Here is a 14,242-nt window from a genome sequence, read left to right on the forward strand (position 1 = left end):
AAGGGCCAATATGTTTGTTGAAGAAAAACCTGGGTATTCCTGCGTTTTCCTTGTCTTATTTCTAGCTATCTCACTTTGATTTCCCTTTTACTCCCATTTGAATTTTCGGATGGGTAGTTATGTTGGTAGTTCTTACTACAAAGAAGGTTGTGAACCTTTTGGGAAAAGATAATATTTATAAAGTATTTACAAATGTAAATAATATTGAATACGTTTCTTTCTTTCTTTCTTTCTTTCTTTCTTTCTTTCTTTCTTTCTTTCCTTTCTTTCCTTTCTTTCCTTTCTTTCCTTTCTTTCCTTTCTTTCCTTTCTTTCCTTTCTTTCCTTTCTTTCTTTTCTTTCTTTTCTTTCTGTTTCATTTTTCCGAAGCTGGAAATGGGGAGGCAGTCAGACAGACTCCCGCATGCACCCGACTGGGATCCACCCGGCATGCCCACCAGGGGGCGATGTTCTGCCCCTCTGGTGTGTCGCTCTGTTGCATCCAGAGCCATTCTAGCGCCTGGGGTAGAGGCCACAGAGCCATCCCCAGCGCCCGGGCCATCTTTGCTCCAATGGAGCTTCGGCTGCGGGAGGGGAAGAGAGAGACAGAGAGGAAGGAGAGGGGGAGGGGTGGAGAAGCAGATGGGCGCCTCTCCTGTGTGCCCTGGCCAGGAATCGAACCCGGGACTCCTGCACGCCAGGCTGATGCTCTACCGCTGAGCCAGCCGGCCAGGGCCGAATACATTTATTTATTCTCCCTTATAGATCCCATTCCCTGAAGTTTTGTGAAAGGTTAATTGTTATTTTTGTTCAATGAAGCATTTATTTCTTATTTGGTCTCTGTTGATAGGGAAGGATGTGCTTTCAGTGGATGGTATGAAACAGAAAATTTAAGCACTTCCTTATTTTATTTTAACTAGAATCTTATTTGCTCCCAGATAGCTAAATGTGCCAAGAAAAAATTATGTTGATATATCATTTTATGAATATGTAAGAATTAGTAACTTTTCTTGTACAAAAACAGTTTAACACACTTTGGAAATTTTGGCCCTTATAAGAAATTACAGTCATCTCTCACCACATTGCAGTTCATTATTCATGTCTCACTGTATCGCAGATTTTTTTTTTTTAATTTTTTTTTTTTGGTATTTTTCCGAAGCTGGAAATGGGAGGCAGTCAGATTCCCGTATTCGCCCGACCAGGATCCACCCGGCACGCCCACCAGGGGGCGATGCTCTGCCCATCTGGGACGTTGCTCTGTTGCAACCAGAGCCACTCTAGCGCCTGAGGCAGAGGCCATGGAGCCATCCTCAGTGCCTGGGCCATCTTTGCTCCAATGGAGCCTCGGGTGCGGAATGGGAAGAGAGAGACAGAGAGGAAGGAGAGGGGGAGGAGTAGAGAAGCAAATGGGCACCTCTCCTGTGTGCCCTGGCCAGGAATCAAACCCGGGACTCCTGCACGCCAGGCCGACGCTCTGCCGCTGAGCCAACCGGCCAGGGCCTGTATCACAGATTTTTAAATTGTATATATCTAATTTTGCATCGTGGGTTTTTTGCTATATTGCGGATTTTGTGGTATATAGATATTTTTATATATTTATTATTTTAATTATTTTTGCAGTAAAATAAGCATTTTCTAGCCTAGAAAATAATATAAAAATATTAATTAAAACATATTAAAAAATTACTAAATCAAAATAAAGCCTTAAAATATATATAAATAATAAAATAAATATAAGGTCACTACTTAGCATATTTTCACCTATTGCGGTGAGTTCTGGAACCTAACCCCCTCAGTAGACGAGGGACCACTGTACTTTCTATGTGGAGAATTCTAAAATTGATCACTGCCCCACAAAAATTAGAAAAGTAGTATTTATAACAAAATTTAAAAATACAGGAGAATATTAGAATGAAAAATTAGCATCCAGGAAATGCTTTACATGGTAACCACTATTGCCACTGCTGCTATTAATATTCTTACTATAAATAATGAAATTGGGACATGATTTTTTTGTAATTTGTCAAGATTTGATTTTAATTTCTTTGTAGTTAACCAGGTAGTTGTCTGTCTGAATTTTATTTGATTGTCTTGGAAGAGAATTACATGTTCCTTGAAATCTAGATAGACTAATTAATTTAGTCTTTAGTGATTGAATATTTATTATATTTATATATTAGGTGCTTTGTATAATGAATAACACCAGTTCTAATATTTGTGTTGAACCTTTACTCTATGCATATATGTATGATATAATAATTACTAATAATGATAGCTGACATTTATTGAATCCTTACATTATAACAGGTGCTTTGCTAATTATTTTACGTATGTTATCCTTTCAATAAACTTGAGGACCTGGTCAGTTCGCTCAGTGGATAGAGCATTGGTCTGGTGTATGGACATCCCAGGTTCAATTTCCAGTCAGGACACACAGGAGAAACCACCATCTGCTTCTTTCCCCCTCCATCTCCCTCTTCTCTCCCTCTTCTCCTCCTATCGATTGGTTCAAGTGTTGGCCCCAGGCGCTGAGGATAGCTTGTTGGAGCCTCAGCCTCAAGTGCTGAAAGTAGCTTGGTTGATTTGAGCATCAGCCCCAGACAGGTTTGCTGGGTAAGGATCCTGGTTGGGTGCATACTGTCTCCCTTTCTCTCACTTAATAAAAATAAAATATACCTGTGAAATTGGGATAGTTATTATAGCCAATACAAATATGTTTTCATAAAGATAAAAATATATGATCTGCTGTTTGTTTGTCTTTTTGAGAGAGAGAGAAAAACAGAGGGGGACAGAAGGATAGGAAGGAGAGAAATGAGAAGCATCAACTCATAGTTGTGGCACCTTAGTTGTTCGTTGATTGCTTTCTCATCTGTGCCTTGATGGGGGTGGAGGGGCTGCAGCCAAGCCAGTGACCCCTTGCTCAAACCAGCGACCGTTGGGCTCAAGTCAGCAACATGGGGTCATGTCTATGATCCCATACTCAAGCTGGTGACCCTGAGCTCAACCTGATGATATTGGGGTTTCTAACTGCGTCCTCAGTGTCCCAGGCCAACACTCCAACCACTGCGCCACCACCTGATCAGGCAATATATGATCTGCTTTTAAAGTTTATTATAAAATGAAAATATTTATATGATATATTCTGGAACATGATTTAAAGTTTTAATTAAATAAGACAGGTTAATAATTAAAATTATGTGATAGTACATTGAATTCTATGAAAAGTAGTAGTCCTCTGCCCCCCTCCTGTCTCCTTCCTCAAAGAAAAGATTAGAAGTGTTGCTTATTTTTGTTCTCTTGATCATTTTTATATCTTTGAATAATAGGCTTATAACCAATTCTTGATTTATCAGCTCTAAACGTTGCTTGATTACTTTTTATAATAAATGAGAAATTAGCTTCCTAAGGCATTTTTTTCCATCCTACTCTTTTCAATATAATTTACTACTATTTTAATGCCTTTGTTGCTTTTCTAACTCTAAATGCTAAATTTAGGCTTTTGCCTCTTGTTCTATTAAATACATTTACATATTTATATATGTATAGTTATATATGTACAGATATGTGTATTTGTGTGTTCTGTGTACACAGTACAATGGAATTACATTTTACAGAGCAGTCAGATTTACTTTTGAAAAATTTCTTTAAGTGTCCATTAAATTGATTATACCTGATTTTGCTTATGTACTTTTATTGTATATAATAATGTCTATGAACTGCAAGATACCAAACAATGTATATTTCAATATTACATAGAATAATTGCATTTAGAAATTAATTAAAAATGTTCCAGTGTCTCTATGCTTGGGACAGTAGAACACATTTATGGAGAGCCACTTTGATGGCTCTTGTTTGTCACTTTTGCTTTTTAGATGATTTTTCTTAGTAGTTCTTACTCTTCAGTGTTTTTAAAATTAATTTTTCAGTTTATTTCTTGAGGATGTAGACAAAGCTATCTCTACCCTTCTCTTTGGTTGGCAAAAGTGTTTTTACTTCTTGTCAATAATAGAGAAACCACTAAAATAATTGATACGTTCTTTCTGTGGATCAGAAAGAATGCATAATCAGTGTGCACTGAATATGTCTGGCTTATTTGCATTCCCTGAGGACATACCCTTGTTGGTGATAAGGTGTGGTCAGAGAGGACAACTGCACTATTTAAATTCTTTTTTTTTCCTTTTCTGGCTCAGTATAGAGTTGAAAATTTTTAAATTGAAGTATAACATATATATGAAACAATAAGATGGACAAATCTTGAGTATACTGTTTGATAAATTTTTATAAAGCAAACAGAGTCAAGTAACTCTGTTTAAGTCAAGTACCCAGATTAAGATAAAGAGCATTGCCCTGACCCCAGAAGCAATCATTATTCATACCTTCCAGTAGTAAGCAGTACACTGACTTTTATCAGAATAGTTGTTACCTTTGGCTTTCTCACTATTTTTGAATTTAAATTGAAGGGTATCATGTAATCTGTATTCTTCTGTATCTGATTTTATTTTATTCAGCATATATTTTTTGAGCTTCTTACATGTTGCATGTAGGAGTAGTTCATTCTTTTTCATTACTATATGATAGTATCCACTGAATGACTATGCCCAGTTTGCTTTTCTAGTTTACTGCTGATTAAGATCTGAGTTGTTTTCAGTTGTAGATGATTTTGACTAATGCTTCTAAGCAAAAGTTTTATCCATGTCTTTTGATGAACATATGGATGTATGTTAGGCATATACCAGAAGAACTGCTGGGCCATTGGGTATATATACTTAGATATTATCTGTCTTCCACTTTAGTTGATATAGCCAGTTTTCCAAAATGGTTGTACTATTGTAGTTTATACTTTCAGCAACAGTGTATGTGAGGTCCAGTTACTTTGTATCTTTATAGACACTTGGTAGTCTCTAAAATTGAGTGATTTTTTTATTGGCTGTGTAGTTGTATCTTGTTTTCTTTTATTAAAAAGGCTTTTAAAAATTGACACAAGCCCTGGCCGGTTGGCTCAGTGGTAGAGCATCGGCCTGGCGTGCAGGAGTCCCGGGTTTGATTCCTGGCCAGGGCACACAGGAGAAGCACCCATCTGCTTCTCCACCCCTCCCCCTCTCCTTCCTCTCTGTCTCTCTCTCTTGGCTGTCCCTGCAGCCAAGGCTCCATTGGAGCAAAGTTGGTCTGGGCGCTGAGGATGGGTCTATGGCCTCTGCCTCAGGCGCTAGAATGGCTCTGGTTACAACAGAGCGATGCCCCAGATGGGCAGAGCATCGCCCCCTGGTGGGCATGCTGGGTGGATCCCGGTCGGGCGCATGCGGGAATCTGTCTGACTGCCTCCCCATTTCCAACTTCAGAAAAATACAAAAAAAAAAAAAAAAAAATTGACACAAAGCATGCATACAGGAAAGTATACAGATCATAAGTGTACAGTTAGTACCTGGATCGAGAAACAGAACATTAACACTGTCCCAGAAGTCCATCTTGTTCCAAAGCCATTAGTACCTTCACTCTCACACAAGTGTACACTATACTGACCTTTCACAAGCAACCGTATTGAGATATGTTTGATATATGGTAAACTGTACAACTTACACATTTGTAAGTTTTGACTTGCATATACTTGTGAAACTATCATCACAGTCAAGGTAATGAACACATCATATCTGTAACCTCTGAAAGTTTTCTCAGATCCCATTTATAATCCCTTTCTTCCACTCACCCCTCCTTGATTCCCTTTTCTTCTTCATCCTCAGAAAATCCCTCATCTACTTTCATCATTATCAATTAGTTTGCATTTTTCAGAATTTTTTTTAAATCACGTGACAGGCAGGGAAGTGGAGAGACAGATTCTCGCATGCACCCGACCAGGATCCACCACCTGGCAACCCCCGTCTGGGGCTGATGTGTTGCCTATCTGGGGCCGCTGTTCTATTGCTCAGCAGCTGAGCTATTTTAGCAAGGCCATGGAGCCATCCTCAGCACCGAGAGCCAACTTGCTCATTTGAGTCATGGCTGGGGGGAGGGCAGGGGAGAAGAGAGAGAGAGGTGGGAGGTAGAGGTGGAGAAGTAGATGGTTGCTTGTTCTTTGTGCCCTGACCTGGAATCAAACCTGGGACTTCTCTACACGCTGAGCTGACGCCCTACCGCTAAGTCAACTGGTCAGGGCCACATTTTTCAGAATTTTAATTTAATTCTATATAATGGAATCATTCAGTATGGACTCTGTTTTGTCTGTGTTTTTTTTCATGCAGCATAATTATTTTGCAATTTATGTTGTCTAGTTCTTTTTATTACCAAGTATATAGTATTCCATTGTATGGATATAGCACAGTTTATTCACCTGTTGATGGACATTTGAGTTGTTTCTATTTTTTGATTTTTATAAATAAAGCTGCTATGAACAGCTGTGTGTGGACAGATGGTTTCATTTCTCTTGAGTAAACACATAGGAGTAGACTGGCTGGTTCATTTTTAACTTCTTAAGTAACTTCCAAATTATTTTCCAAGGAGGTTGTACCATTTTACCTTCCTACCAGCAGTATATAACTGAGAGTACCAGTTGTTTCGTATCCTCCCCAAGACTGGATAATAGTCTTCCATTTTAGATATTGTAATAGATTCGTAGTGGTATTCATTGTGGTTTTAATATGTGTTTATCTAAAAGCTAATGATGATAAGCATCAATTTCATTTCTTCCAGTTCTTATTTACTACCTGTCCATATTCTTTGGTAAACTGTTTGTTCAAATCTTTTGCTGATTTTTAAAAGTTGGGTGTGTTTTTTTAAACTTTTTATAATTAAAAAATTTCAAGCCCATTTGAAGTAGAAGGAATTAGAGCAGTGAATTCTTATTAGCCATTACCCAGCTTGTTTCCTATATAGCTCCCACTAGCTATCCCTTGATGGTTATTTATTTATTTATTTATTGCATTTTTCCGAAGCTGGAAACGGGGATAGACAGTCAGACAGACTCCCGCATGTGCCCAACCAGGATCCACCCGGCATGCCCACCAGGGGCGACGCTCTGCCCACCAGGGGGTGATGCTCTGCCCCTCCGGGGCGTAGCTCTGCCTCGACCAGAGCCACTCCAGCGCCCGGGGCAGAGGCCAAGGAGCCATCCCCAGCGCCCGGGCCATCTCCGCTCCAATGGAGCCTTGGCTGCTGGAGGGGAAGAGAGAGACAGAGAGGAAGGGGGGGGGGGTGGAGAAGCAAATGGGCGCCTCTCCTATGTGCCCTGGCCAGGAATCGAACCCGAGTCCCCCGCACGCCAGGCCGACGCTCCACCGCCGAGCCAACCGGCCAGGGCCTATTTATTTATTTATTTATTTTTTTTAAAGAGAGAGAGACCTCAGACAGGAAGGGAAACAGATGAGAAGTATCAACTTGTAGTTGCGGCACTTTAGTTGTTCATTGATTACTTTCTCATAGGTGACATGATGGGGGTGGGGAGCCTCAGGCAAGCCAGTGACCCCTTGCTTAAGCCAATGACCTTGGGCTTCAAGTCAGTGAACCATGCGGTCATGTCTGTGATCCCACACTCAAGCCAGGGACCCCGAGATTTTGAACCTGGGTCCTCAGCGTCCCAGGTCAATGCTCTATCCACTGCGCCACCACCCTGATCTGGCACTGGTTACTTTTGAAAAATACTTTTTTGAGGCATAATATGTGTAACATTAACGATTTATTTATTTTAATGTATAATGAAATGATTTTTAGTAAATTCATAGTTATGCAGCCATCAGCACATTTCAGTCACAGAACATTTCCATTAACCCAGTGAGTTTCGTTTCATGTACAGTACATGTTTGCAGTCAATCTTTGTTGCCTGAGGCAACCATCAGTTTTATATCTATAAGTTTTTAGAATATGTCATAAAAATGTATTCTTATGGTATATAGTCTTGTCTGGTTTCTTTCACTTAGCAAATATTTTTGAAGTCCTACATGTTTTTTGTACTAGTATTTTATTCCTTTTTATTGGGGAGTAGTATTTCATGGCAGGGATATATACAGAGGCGGATTTAACGGTGAGCGTACCAGGTGCATGCCCTGGGCCCCGACTTCTGAAGGGCCCTGCAAAACCCCAACTTTACACTTTTTTCTAATGACATCAAGTTTGGTTTCATACGTGCAATTTTAACATTAATAGTATATAATATCTTTTATTTATTTTAAAATATGGTTAATATGTATTTTTATTTTCCCTGTCTCTCTCTCTTTTTTAAGGGGCCCAATATTTTTTTCTGCACTTGGGGCCTCAACCAACCTTAATCTGCTTCTGGATATACATTATGTTTTATTCATTCACTAATTGATGGATAGTTGGATTGTTTTCAGGTATAGCTATTATATGTAATGCTGCATTAGACATTCATTAATTACTCTTTATTTGGACATGTGTTTTTTTTATATTCTTGAGTGTATACCTAGGATTGGAATTACTAGGTCATTGGGTAAATTTATGTTTAACTTTTTAAGAAATAGCCAAAATGTTTTTCAAATTGGCTATACAATTTTGCTTTCTCACCTGCAATCTATGAAGATTCTAGTTCTTCCACATCCTCACAAATACTTACCATTGTTTGTCCTTCTAATTATAGCATTATTGTAACTGAAATTATTATGAATAGTGCTGCTGTGAACATTCTTGTATGTGTCTTTTGGTGACTATGAATTTTGTCTGTTGAGTATAGAACTAAGGAGAGGATTTGCTATGCCACAGGGTATGTGTTCAGCTTTGGAAGATATTATGCAATGATTTTTTAAAGTGAGTGTTTAAGTTACTACCAGCAGCAAATGATAGTTGTTGCTTTAAAACCTTGGTTTATCTGTGTTTTCATTTTAGTCTTTCTAATTTATATTGGGTGAAAGAATTGTGGGTTTGATTAGCATTTTCCAGATGACTAATGAAGTGGAGAAGCTTTTAATATTGGACATTTGGGTGTTTTGTTTAATGAAGAACCTGTTAAAAGTCTCTTGCTGGTCTTTTTCCTAATGATTTATAGTATTTACGTATTCTGGGTTTGAATCCTTTGTTAGATCTATGGGGTAGCAAAAGTAGGTTTACAGTTGTGAGTTTACAAAACAGTTTAGTTTATTCTTGCATTATTATTTTTTATTATATTATTTATTTATAGTAGAACTGTAAACTTTTGTCAACCCCGTATGTATTAATAGATATCTCTTCGATCTCATGAAGACATGTCATGTTTTGTGACTTGCTTTTTATTTATTAGTTTCTTTTTGATGAAAACAAGTTATTAACTTTAATGAAATCAAATTTATTTTCTTTTAGAGTCAATGTTTCTTTATGACTTACTCAAGGATATATTGCTACCTAAGATGTTATGTGATGTTCTGGAATTTTTATTGTTTAATCTTTTACATTTAGTTCCATGACCTGTCTGAAGTAAACTCTTGTGTATGATGTGACACTGGGGTCAAGATTTCATTTTAAGTATAGATGTCCAGTACAGGCAGTACCATATATTGAAAAGTATCTCCCCACCCCACACACTGTGTTAAAATGGTATTTTGTGTAACTATACTACTCACAAAAATTAGGAGATATTTTATAGTTTCATATTCATTTTGAAATATCCCTTAATTTTTGTGAGCAGTATATATGTGTAAGTCTATATCAGACGTTATTTCATTAATTTTATGAAATCTTTTTGCCATTGCTGTACTGTTTTAATTACTATAAATCTATAATACGTCCTGATACCTGGTAGTATAAGAGCCTACATTATTTTTGCCCCTTTATATTTGCTTATACATTTTAGAATCATTTTGTTAATTTCTCCAGCATGCAGGTTGGGGTTTTGAATGGGATTACTTTGAATCTTTTTTTTTTTTTAGAGAGGCAGAAAGAGGGACAGACAGACAGGAAGGGAGAGAGATGAGAAACATCAATTCTTCATTGAGGCTCCGTAGTTGGTCACTGATTGCTTTCTCTTATGAAGCTTGATGGGGGAGCGGGTGTACAGCTGAGCCAGTGACCCCTTGTTCAAGCCAGCAACCTTGGGTTCAAGCCAGTGACCTTGAGCTTCTAGCCAGTGACCTTTAAGCTCAAGCCAGTGGCTCAAGCCAGCGACCATGGGGTCATGTTGATCATCCCATGCTCAAGCCAGCGACCCTGTGCTCAGTGACCTCGGGGTTTCAAACCTTGGTCCTCCATGTCCCACTCAGATGCTCCATCCACTGTGCTACTGCCTGGTCAGGCGGGATTGCTTTGAATCTTAAAGTCAGTTTGGGGAGAATTAACATCTTGATAATATTGAGACTTACAAACTATGAACATCTCTATTTATTCTGTGTTTCTTTAGTTTTTCTCTGGTTTTCTAATATTTTATTTTATTATTTATTTATTTAATTTATAGTATTTTTTTCCATAGTGAGAAGCGGGCGTGAGGGGCTGGGGGAGACAGATAGACTCCCATGTGTGCCTAACTGGGATCCACCCGGCATGCCCACCAGGGGGCGTTGCTCCGCAGCAATTGGAGCCATTCTAGCCACTGAGGAGGAGGCCATGGAGCCATCCTCAGTGACCAGGCCAACTTTGCTCCAGTGGAGCCTTGGCTGCGGGAGGGGAAGAGAGAGATAGAGAGAAAGGAGAGGGGGAAGGGTGGAGAAACAGATTGGTACTTCTCCTGTGTGTCCTGGCTGGGAATTGAACTTGGGACTTCTACACTCCGGGCCGATGCTCTACCGCTGAGCCAACTGGCCAGGTTCTGGTTTTCCAATATTTTAAATACTGGAAAGATTTCAAGTTTATGAAAATCTCTGTTTTGTTGGAGACCTCTTTTTTTAAGCTTGTGGCCTCTTGTTTAAATCTAGGTTTCATCTGTGTTTGCTGTATAGCTCTTATTTGAATATTTACTGCTTTCTTGTGTTGGATGCATCGATTCTTGGGTCCTATTTTTTTTCTTAATTAGTTTCCCTTGTGGTTTTTTTTTGGGGGGGGCAGATATTTCCTGCAGTAATTTCCTAAGAAGGTTTTATATATTATTTTGTGTGTACATATGCATATGTTTATTATTTCACTATAAGTTAATAAAGTTATGTGAAGAACAGACAGAATATTTCAAGTCTCTGTTGTGATTTTATAGAGCTGTACACTTTTTTTCATATGGATGTAATAAAACCTGAAAGATTGTTTATAGAAAGTTTTGGAAATCAGATAGAAAGTATTATCTGTACCCCCATTCTTGAAACTATAGTTTTTTTATGAATTAGTTAATGTTTTATCATATAACCTTTTTTCTATGAATATGTATACAGTTTAAATATTTTGTGACTTTATTTATTTATTTATTTTTATTAAGTGAGGGGCAGGGAGGCAGAGAGGCAGAGAGACAGAGAGACAGACTACCGCATGCGCCCTGACTGGGATCCACCTGGCAACCCCTGTCTGGGGCTGATGCTCTGCCCATCTGGGGCCATGCTTGCAACTGAACTATTTTTAGCCTCTGAGGTAGAGTCACCACTGAGCCATCCTCAGCACCTGGGGACGATGTACTCAAATCAGTCGAGCCATGGCTGTGGTAGGAGGAGAGAGAGAGAATGGAGAGGAGGAGAGGGTGTGGGAGAGAAGCAGAAGATCACCTCTCCTGTGTCCCCTGACTGGGAATCGAACCCAGGACATCCACACACTGCTCTGATGGTCTACCACTGAACCAACTGGCCAGGGCTATTTTTATATATATTTTAAAATCAACTGAAAATGGGAATGTTTGTCATTTTTATGGGACTTTAGAGAGTCTGCTAGTTGTTAAATTGGAGGTATGTAAAACATTTTTGTTACCAACTGTCTACTAATATTTGGTAATGACAATATTATTAAGCTTTCTTTTTGGGTGAAGTTCCATAGGTTTGGCTATTATTTGTCATTGGTACATCATCTAAATAGTCATAACTATTCAAATACTTCAAAAGGATGGAATCACAATTTATGTGAGCAACTGCTTTGAACTTTTTACTTCCTCTGTCAGTTTTATCAATTTAAAAATTGTCTTCAAAAATATGGTGGCTGTGTTTTGGTTCCTTTTTAATGCTTTTGTCTGGTGAGTTATCTCTGTCAGGAGCTCAGTCTTGTGAATGTTGATGTTTTCTTACTTTAGATCATAAGATGAATGGGAATCTATGCTCTGGAAAGATTTACTACATTTAATTTTGTTTATAAAGTACTATTTTAAATTTAGAAGTTTATTTTAAGAGAGACCAGTTTTCATTTGTTGAGAATATATTTATTGAGCACTCTTCTAGGTACGATGACTATAGCAGTGCCCAAAAAGAAAGAAAAAGCCCTAGCACTCTAAGAGTTTATATTTTATGGTTATGTGTTGTTTTTAAATTAAATGTATTAAGTTCTTTCTCTTCAAAGTCACTGATGGTATTTACTGACTGGTGGTGGCACAGTGGATAAAGCATTGACCTGGAATACTGAGGTCTCTGGTTCTAAACCCCCAGGTTGCTGGCTTGAGTGTGGGGTCGCTGACTTAAGCTGCAGGATTGTTGATGTGATCCCCAGGCTGCTGGCTTGAGCCCAAAGATAGCTAGCTTGAAGCTGAAGGTCACTGGCTTGAGCAAGGGGTCACTGCTCCCCTAAGCACCGCCCTGTCCGCAGGTCTAGGCACATAAGAGAAGCAATCAGTAAACAACTAAAGTGAAACAACTATGAGTTGATGCTTCTCATCTCTCTCCTCCCCTGCCTCAAATCAACAACAACAACAACAACAATAATAATAATGAGCCTCTGATGGCAGTATAGTCAGTTGGGGAAAATGACCTTTATAGAATTTTTGCCAGTAGTGTATGTTGTCATCCTCTATACAAAGGATTGGTTGGTCAAAATGTTGAGCATTATTTTAATTTTTTTAATTTATTTATTCATTTTAGAGAGGAGAGGGAGAGACAGAGAGAGAGAGAGAGAGAGAGAGAGAGGAGACAGAAAGAGAAGGGGGGAGGGAGGAGCTGGAAGCATCAACTCCCATATGTGCCTTGACCAGGCAAGCCCAGGGTTTCGAATCGGCGACCTCAGCATTTCCAGGTCAACGCTTTATCCACTGTGCCACCACAGGTCAGGCGAGCATTATTTTAGAAATTCAGAGAGCACACAGATGAACCATCCCAAGAGGAAAATATTATAAAGGAGAAGAATTCAAGTGGGATTGATCATATGACAGCAATTTGATAAATAGTACCTCAAGCACATGCAGAGTAAACTTGTAATACATTTTTAGGGGAATGTTAAAAGAAAGAAAGAAAATAATATTGCATAACCTAATATTTATACTTGAAGGTATTTGGGCCCTGAACTTTTTCAAGTTGCTTGGTACTTTCAATTTTTTTACAAAGTATTAATGTTTATTTTTAAACATAGTTTGTGAAATTCATTTTGTAATTCTCCAGAAATAACAGATATGTTGCATATCTATTCTTTGAAAGTACAGAAGCCATATAAGTCACTAAACAACATTAAATGTTAGGGTAAAATCAACCCTGACTTTTGACTGTAGCTAACCACTGAGGTGTTGGTAAAATCATTTGCAGTACTCCAGCTGAAATCGCTAAAGGCAAGTTCTGTGTATTAATATACTTCCTGTAGCCTTTGGCAGAATGCTGCTAGTGAATGAAGGATATAAAAGGTTACTGTGGCTGGAGAGAAGGAGCAGGAAAAGATTGTGGACTTTAGGGGCGGCTCCTTGCCTAAGGACAAACACGGAGCAAACACTGACACCCTGTCACAGAGCCTGTGGTATCACACTGTTGTACTTGAAAGTTTTTTCTATTTTCATTATTTTAAGGAATAAATTTATAAAGAGTTGGGTATACTACCCAACAACTTAGTGTTCTTTGTATGTGTTGAGGTTCTTTTATGGTAAATTTCATCTGTGTAGAAGTTTAAAATGTAACTTAATTTAGCTTTGTGCAGTTAGCTTTCTGGACATTGCTATTAAAGAAGCATTGGTAAACTTATTAGGAATGGTGGGCTATATGCTTGGAGCTTTCTGTTCTGCCAGTCTTGTCATAGAACAATAAGAATTATTTTTAGAGAAAATTCAGGGTTATTTTCTGTGTTCGTGTTGATACTTATTTTTGAAAATCATTTTATTTTTGTGTACCTCAGTTTGCAATAATGGTTAGAAATACATTTGGTGAGCCCTGACTGGGTAGCTTCGTTAGTTAGAGCTTCCTTCCCGTATGCCAAGGTTGCAGGTTCCTTCCTTGGTCAGGGCACATACAGGAATCAACCAATGAATGCATAAGTAAGTGGA

General features: G+C 38.5%; 1 protein-coding gene across 2 annotated transcripts in view; it reads left to right on the top strand.

Moving 5' to 3' along the window:
* The window catches only part of FCHSD2 (FCH and double SH3 domains 2), a 278,607-nt gene that overhangs the window by 44,773 nt on the left and 219,592 nt on the right, over positions 1-14,242 (top strand). The window lies entirely within an intron of this gene.

The sequence above is a fragment of the Saccopteryx bilineata genome, chromosome 1, assembly GCF_036850765.1.
Source record: "Saccopteryx bilineata isolate mSacBil1 chromosome 1, mSacBil1_pri_phased_curated, whole genome shotgun sequence".
NCBI classification, from domain to species: domain Eukaryota; kingdom Metazoa; phylum Chordata; class Mammalia; order Chiroptera; family Emballonuridae; genus Saccopteryx; species Saccopteryx bilineata.